This window comes from Lygodium microphyllum, chromosome 24 (assembly GCF_053477565.2).
Source record: "Lygodium microphyllum isolate KBCC chromosome 24, Lygodium_microphyllum_v1.1.10, whole genome shotgun sequence".
Lineage (NCBI taxonomy): Eukaryota > Viridiplantae > Streptophyta > Polypodiopsida > Schizaeales > Lygodiaceae > Lygodium > Lygodium microphyllum.
The window spans coordinates 79,721,970-79,727,969 of NC_141158.1; positions in this window are offsets into that span (position 1 = coordinate 79,721,970).

A 6,000-nucleotide genomic window follows, 5' to 3' on the forward strand; every position below is an offset into this window, starting at 1 on the left:
CTCTCGGGGCTCCATGTTTTTGGTGTGCAGCCAGGGAAAATTGCCATCAACAAGCACCAGAAGAGGCTGAAAATGAAGGAAATGGCATTGCCAAGAAGAGAAGAATTCAATGGATGTTTGTAAAGTTCCTTCTTCCACTGAAGAGTTGGAATTCCTCATAATCAAAGCCATTTTCCACAAGAAGTTCATCCCACAATGGCGGAAACACATCACCATCATGATGCATGCTTTATGTGGTGGACAGTTTCCTCTTCCTATTGAAGCAGCAGAAACTTGCATCTTGGTGGCAAACTGTTTGGGAATAAACTGAAAAGTAGAAACAGAGAGAATGACCATCCATGGAAGATTTGGCATTCATTGAGAAGTTTCCAGACAACATCAAGTGGGAGATTGTGAAGAAGCTTCAGGAGTCTTGGTCTGTAGAGGTTCACAAAGACAAGAAGGAAAAGAGTTGGAATTTGTTCGTGGATGCTCAACAGCAAGATACATGGGATGCTTGGTGTACTGATAATCTTCTGTTTGTTCAATTAGCAACCCACTGGAATTTGGTAGACAGAGTGTTCTTTACAACATACACTGTTGAAACCATCAGAAGCTGGCATTACTATGATGATGGCACCACCACAATGCTCAGACGTATGCATTTTGACACCTTCAGAACCGAATACCTTCCTCTGTGCAGTGGCATGAAAGCAGAATTCAGGGACGTTGAAAAGAAAGAAGTAGAAAAAATGTTGGCAAGAGAACCCTCCAGAGACTGAAGCCTTTTGTTAACCCTCTGTGGAGCACTAACAACCTAGTGGAGCCAACCCCCTGATGAATGACGCAATAAAGAGGCAAGCGTTAGAACGAGTCCAGAGGTACGTGAGAAGAGAGAAAGCAAAAATCAAGGCTGAGAATGAGCTCGCAGCAGAAGCCGCTTTTGATGCCCTTGAGGAACTCTTTACAGAAGTCCCAATGGCACATCAAGCCCTTCCTCCTCCTGCTGGAGGTCCACTTCCAAGTCAGATCCGTCCTGGAAATATTGATAACAGGCCAGCGAATGTAGTCCCATTGCCAGTTTTTAAGGGAGAGTACAATGAAGACCCCGATCTTCATGTAGCAGAGTTTATGGTAGCGTGTGTGGCTAACAATGCTAGAACACCTGAGCATTGGTTAGCAAATTTTCCCGCCACTTTCAAGGGCGCGGCGTTTCAGTGGTATGAGAGACAAGCAGCAGTAACTTTTGGCACATGGGACGACCTGAAGTTGGCCTTCCTCACTAAATTCAGGCGTGAAGGTTTTGAAGAGCGGATGAGAGAGGAATTTATGAACCTAAGTCAATCCTCTGGAGAAAGAGTAGAAGCTTATGTCTCACGAATGGAATCCATCCTGAAGAGATGGACTAACCATAATCTAGATGATGGCATTCAGAAGGGGGTGTTTCTTAGAGGATTACAACCAGAAGTCCGTAAGTTTATGGAGCTGCAAAGACCAGCCACACTACAAGCTGCAACAGAAGGTGCAAGACTGTATAATGAAGTGGAAGCTCGATTAGCGATGAATACAGGAAGAGGAGTCCTACCTCCTCTGATGCCAGGAATGATGTACCCACCAAATGCAGTTCCAGGGACTGTTCCCTATCCTTACCAACAGATGCCCTCGGTATCACAGTACAGTGCACCAAATCCACAGTGGCCACAATCCATACCTCAAATGGTGGTTCAACCACAACAACAATGGTCCCAACCAATTTCCTCCATGCCAAATCAGCAGCAACAGTGGAACCCTACCAACTGGAGCCAACAGCCAACAGTTCAAATAGGAGCTCTGAATCAGAACCAGAACAGAGATCCCTCTGTACCAGCCCAACCCGTTTATGCAGTGATTACAGAGACTCCTCAGAACCCTACTGCCAGTACGTCCGGAGGAGAAAGCTTGAAGGATTACTTATCCAACTCAGTTGCAAACATAAAAAAGGAGTTGATGGATGTGATTACAGAGCAGCTACAGACGCTGAAAGTGAATACCGCTAGCATATCCAATGTTGCAGGAGCAGGAAGAGATGTGATGCGGTCAAATACTTGGTGTGGTAAGTGTCATCAAGCAGGCCATTTAGCCACTGAATGTACACGAAAACCAACTATTCCTGGGGCCTTCTGTTCCTACTATTTGCGGAAGAACCATACAGAGGACATTTGCTCTCTGAAGGAGATGCATGATAGGAGAAGGAAGGAAGAAGACGCAAGATTCAACTTGCTGGAATCCAAAATGACAACACAGGATATTGGGCCCAAGCCTAGAGAGTTTGGTCCTAATTTCGGACCCAGAAGATTTCCCTCTCAAAGTTACAGAGGAAGATAGTCTGGCGGTGGTCAGAGATCAGAAGTTGAATGTTATAGATGCGGAGAAAAGGGACACATCTCACCAAATTGTCCAAATCCTCGAAGGTCAGTGGATTACAAGCCCTTATGCAGTCGATGCAAAGGAGAAGGCCACACTGCAAAAGACTGTCCAAGCCCAGCCCCAGTGAAAAACAGTGCTACTGATAGTTCGGCCAAGGCTTAAGAGCCTACCTCCAATTTGGTGGAATTGGAAGTTGCTGCCATCACGCGTGCAAAGCAGAAGGAACCACCTATCCAGAAAGAAAATAACCCTCCTGCTAGAACAGTGAAGTTCAATCTTCCACCAGAAGAACAGAACAGAACAAAGACTAACAGTGCCGTACAGAGCACTATAGTGCCACAGAGAGTTACAGAGACAGTTACAGAGACAGGACCAGAGGTCCAGGATACAGAAGAGGAGGAAGTGCCACAAGTGGCAGAAGAAGTTCCGGTAATTCCTCTGTTGAAAGAAAGAGGGAAAATGAAAATGGGTGTTGCCCCATTCCCTAACCGGTTAGAGAAGCCAGTGGATCCTATTAAGGAATACGATCTAGTCAGAGATCTAGATACTTTTAAACCAAACCTCTCATTCCGACAATTATTGATGTTGTCTCCCAGTTGCCGGAAAAGATTCAAAAGTATACTGACAAAAAGACGTGGTTTAAGGATTGCTCCCTCAACAGCAACAAAGTCCAACAAAGCTCCAGAGCCTGTAAAAGAAGTGGATGTGGCTAATGCTTTCCTAGATCCGGGTACTCCAGAGACTGGCGTGTGGATAGAAGGCTGCTTCATTGCAAATGCACTGATTGATGGTGGTTCATCAGTGAACATTATGACGGATGTTACAATGAAGGATCTAGGCTTACAAGGAGTGCAACCAACCCAATGGCTTATCAGACTGGCGGATCAGAGTAGAATCAAGCCTTTGGGCATTCTCCCATATGTGAAGACTACAGTGGCTAGAAAAGATTATTGGCTAACCTATTTGGTGGTGAAGCCAAACTCTTATGGCACATCCTATCCTCTGTTACTGGCAGACCATGGCTTTTTGAAGCCCGAGCAAGGACGGATTGGTTCAAAGGAACCTTGACCTTGGGCAGAGGACCCAATAAAGTGGTGTTGAAACTGTATGGTTCTCAAAAAGGACATGGATCCACCTCCTTGGAATTATCTTCTGACTCCCCTAATGAGGCTACAGATGGAACATCAGTAGACGAAGATGCTGTCAAATAGATCCTTCCCAAGAAAACAGTGGCACATTCCTTAACAGTGGATACTGTAAGCCGACTTCCAAAAGATGCAAAGCCATTATCAATGGGTGAATACTTCCTGCCTGAACCAGGAATGACTTCTGAAATCACTTCTGATAGTGAGATAGAAGCATGGATGTACTGCTCTCCCTGTTACAGGGCCATAGCAGAGACAGAGACAGAGGCAGAAGAGGAAACAGAGGATCTGTTCTTCTGTTACAGAGCCCCTACAGAGACAGAAACAGAAGTAGAGATAGAGGCAGAGACAAAAGTAGAAGCAGAAGCAGAGACAGAGACAGAAGAGGATGGATATGATATGGATGAAGAAGATTATGAAAGTGAAACGGAAGAGTCTATCCCACCTGAAGAGGATACATTTGAAGAAGAAGTTCCAGAAGCATCAGAAACAGACGAGCTCATGCTATGGGACAGAATGGTGATGGTACCATTTGGTCTGGTAAATGGATCTTCTCATATGCAAAACCTTTATAAGAAATGGATTAAGAAGAACAAGCCGTCTTTTAGCAGTGGCTCATGCCGTCCTAACCTACCCTTGCCAAAGAAAGATGATGATGATGCACCGTGCCAACGAGCACCAGTCCCACAAACCCAACAGGCATCAGAGGGTCCCTGTTATGTGACGTTCTTGGATGTGTCATCTTCAGAAGAGGAGTCTTCAAGCCAAGAGGTAATTAATTTTGAAACCAAACCCGAAACAACTCTAATCCCATTTCAACATCTCAAGGAGCAACCTAAGTCTCCACCAAAAGAAGAAGTTGGTTCTAGTGGGACATCAGAAGAGGATACCACTCCCTTGAAGGAGTCAAATCTGTATTCAGAAGCAGTCCGTGGGACCTTCATCCGTGAAGTAGAAGGTAAAAGGCAGTTAACCTTTGTGGATGCAGAAGGCACTGAACTCCACTTGAAGGTGGGTAGCAGTCTCCCAGAAGAGGAGTTGTCAACCTTGTACAACTTGTTAAAAGAAAATTTGGATGTGTTTGCATGGTCCTACAAAGACCTAAAGGGGATTGATCCCACAATATGTCAACATCATATTGACTTGGAGCCTGATGCCAACCCAGTACGGCAACGACAGAGGCGAATGAACCCGAATTATTCCACATTGGTGAAAGCGGAGCTGCTGAAGCTTCTGGAAGCCGAGTTCATCTATCCAGTGGCAAATAGTGAATGGGTTTCACCCATCGTGGTTGTACCCAAGAAGAATGGTAAATTGCGAATATGTGTGGATTTCCGAAAGCTTAATTCCAAGACAAAGAAGGGTCACTTTCCTATCCCTTTCACAGACCAACTGTTGGACACAGTGGCAGGACATGAGCTTTATTCCCTTCTGGATGGATTCAGTGGATACAACCAAGTCCAAATCACAGAAGAAGACCAATCCAAAACAACCTTCACCACAGAATGGGGGACCTACGCTTACTGAGTGATGCCATTTGGGCTCTACAATGCCCCTGCTACTTTCTAGCGAGTCATGATGGCCGCATTTCAAAATCATCTACACGACTTTATTGAAGTATATTTGGATGACTTCTGTGTCTATAGTTTGATCTGTGAACACTGGGAACACCTGGAACAATGCTTTGACCGATGCCGGGAGTATGGGATTTCCCTTAACCCCGACAAATGCATCTTTGGAGTCTCTTCTGGAGTCCTGTTGGGCCACATTGTCTCTGCACAAGGGATATCAACAGACCCTGCAAAGATTGAAAAGATCGCAGCTCTGACAGCACCCACCAACCTCAAACAGTTGAGGGGATTCTTAGGCCATGTGGGTTACTACAGAAGGTTCATAGCCCATTTTGCAACAAAGGCAACCTCCTTGCACAAGCTTCTGAGGAAAGATGCAGAGTTTACTTGGACGGAAGAATGTGACAAAGCTTTCTACACTCTGAAGCAGTGTCTGATTGAGGCACCCATTCTGCAACCTCCTGATTGGACGAAAGAGTTCCATGTACACACTGATGCATCAATTGAAGGTTTAGGTGCTGTCCTCTGCCAGAAGGGCTCCTCGAAGTTGGATCAACCGATCTATTATGCAAGCCGAAAAGTCACTGATAGGGAACGGAACTATACAGTGACAGAGCTGGAGTGCTTGGCAATGGTGTTTGCCCTAGAGAAGTTCTGCCATTACCTCCTATCTACCCACTTTAAATTTTATGTGGATCATGAGGCCCTGTCCTTCTTGATGAACAAAGCAGATGTGAAAGGACGAATGATGAGATGGCTCCTTTTATTCCAGGAGTTCGACTTTGAGGTGATTACTAAGCCCGGTCGTTCCCATGTTCTGGCTGATCATCTGTCGCGTATCCCACAAACTGCAGACGAGGAGCAGGATGATCCAGACCTCCCTGATGCTTCCCTATTCT